The 2,422-nt window shown below is 54.2% G+C and overlaps 1 non-coding gene across 1 annotated transcript; it reads left to right on the top strand.

The window, feature by feature from the left end:
* Window positions 1-442: 442 nt before the first annotated feature.
* On the top strand, window positions 443-2,352 carry LOC124581842. Its single transcript, XR_006973513.1, has one exon. It is a non-coding gene; the product is annotated as a small subunit ribosomal RNA (ribosomal RNA).
* Window positions 2,353-2,422: the final 70 nt, after the last annotated feature.

The following is a 2,422-nucleotide window of genomic DNA, read 5'->3' as shown; positions in this document are numbered from 1 at the left end:
TCGCAGCTGTGCGGACGTGTTGGCGCGTGCGCTGTGCTGGGAGAGTTCGCTTCGGCACCCAAGTGGGGCTTTTGTCCTTCTGTGGCGCTGGCGTTGGAGCTGCCGGCCACCGTAGGTGGCGCGTGTTGTCTCCCGCCGGCAATGCCACGACAGCACGCTCCCGGGCCTCTGTCGGCAGCGGCAAGCTCAGTTGGGAGCACGGGTGGTCGCACCTAAAGCGTCTACTCGCCAAACTCCGGGCGATTGCGCCTCTCTCGAACCCGACCAAGTACTTAGGACGGCGCTGCGCGCCGCCGGGACCTGAGAGGGTTTCGAGGTGTATTGTGCAGGGGAGCTCAGCCTCCTCCTGTTTGCAGAATAATTGAGCGGACGCTTGCGTGTTCGCGCGGGCCCCCGGGACACACTCCCGGGCGGCCGGCTGCTCAGCTCTAGTTGACGCAGCTCCCTGGTTGATCCTGCCAGTAGTCATATGCTTGTCTCAAAGATTAAGCCATGCATGTCTCAGTACAAGCCGCATTAAGGTGAAACCGCGAATGGCTCATTAAATCAGTTATGGTTCCTTAGATCGTACCCACGTTACTTGGATAACTGTGGTAATTCTAGAGCTAATACATGCAAACAGAGTCCCGACCAGAGATGGAAGGGACGCTTTTATTAGATCAAAACCAATCGGTCGGCTCGTCCGGTCCGTTTGCCTTGGTGACTCTGAATAACTTTGGGCTGATCGCACGGTCCTCGTACCGGCGACGCATCTTTCAAATGTCTGCCTTATCAACTGTCGATGGTAGGTTCTGCGCCTACCATGGTTGTAACGGGTAACGGGGAATCAGGGTTCGATTCCGGAGAGGGAGCCTGAGAAACGGCTACCACATCCAAGGAAGGCAGCAGGCGCGCAAATTACCCACTCCCGGCACGGGGAGGTAGTGACGAAAAATAACGATACGGGACTCATCCGAGGCCCCGTAATCGGAATGAGTACACTTTAAATCCTTTAACGAGTATCTATTGGAGGGCAAGTCTGGTGCCAGCAGCCGCGGTAATTCCAGCTCCAATAGCGTATATTAAAGTTGTTGCGGTTAAAAAGCTCGTAGTTGGATTTGTGTCCCACGCTGTTGGTTCACCGCCCGTCGGTGTTTAACTGGCATGTATCGTGGGACGTCCTGCCGGTGGGGCGAGCTGAAGGCGTGCGACGCGCCTCGTGCGTGCTCGTGCGTCCCGAGGCGGACCCCGTTGCAATCCTACCAGGGTGCTCTTGAGTGAGTGTCTCGGTGGGCCGGCACGTTTACTTTGAACAAATTAGAGTGCTTAAAGCAGGCAAGCCCGCCTGAATACTGTGTGCATGGAATAATGGAATAGGACCTCGGTTCTATTTTGTTGGTTTTCGGAACCCGAGGTAATGATTAATAGGGACAGGCGGGGGCATTCGTATTGCGACGTTAGAGGTGAAATTCTTGGATCGTCGCAAGACGAACAGAAGCGAAAGCATTTGCCAAGTATGTTTTCATTAATCAAGAACGAAAGTTAGAGGTTCGAAGGCGATCAGATACCGCCCTAGTTCTAACCATAAACGATGCCAGCCAGCGATCCGCCGCAGTTCCTCCGATGACTCGGCGGGCAGCCTCCGGGAAACCAAAGCTTTTGGGTTCCGGGGGAAGTATGGTTGCAAAGCTGAAACTTAAAGGAATTGACGGAAGGGCACCACCAGGAGTGGAGCCTGCGGCTTAATTTGACTCAACACGGGAAACCTCACCAGGCCCGGACACCGGAAGGATTGACAGATTGATAGCTCTTTCTTGATTCGGTGGGTGGTGGTGCATGGCCGTTCTTAGTTGGTGGAGCGATTTGTCTGGTTAATTCCGATAACGAACGAGACTCTAGCCTGCTAACTAGTCGCGTGACATCCTTCGTGCTGTCAGCGATTACTTTTCTTCTTAGAGGGACAGGCGGCTTCTAGCCGCACGAGATTGAGCAATAACAGGTCTGTGATGCCCTTAGATGTTCTGGGCCGCACGCGCGCTACACTGAAGGAATCAGCGTGTCTTCCTAGGCCGAAAGGTCGGGGTAACCCGCTGAACCTCCTTCGTGCTAGGGATTGGGGCTTGCAATTGTTCCCCATGAACGAGGAATTCCCAGTAAGCGCGAGTCATAAGCTCGCGTTGATTACGTCCCTGCCCTTTGTACACACCGCCCGTCGCTACTACCGATTGAATGATTTAGTGAGGTCTTCGGACTGGTACGCGGCATTGACTCTGTCGTTGCCGATGCTACCGGAAAGATGACCAAACTTGATCATTTAGAGGAAGTAAAAGTCGTAACAAGGTTTCCGTAGGTGAACCTGCGGAAGGATCATTACCGACTAGACTGCATGTCTTTCGATGTGCGTGTCGTGTCGCGCAACACGCTACCTGTACGGCTCGCAGTA

Source organism: Schistocerca americana, unplaced genomic scaffold (assembly GCF_021461395.2).
Source record: "Schistocerca americana isolate TAMUIC-IGC-003095 unplaced genomic scaffold, iqSchAmer2.1 HiC_scaffold_376, whole genome shotgun sequence".
NCBI lineage: Eukaryota > Metazoa > Arthropoda > Insecta > Orthoptera > Acrididae > Schistocerca > Schistocerca americana.
The sequence above is the reverse complement of the archived record's forward strand: the minus strand, read 5'-3'. Positions and strand labels throughout refer to the sequence as shown.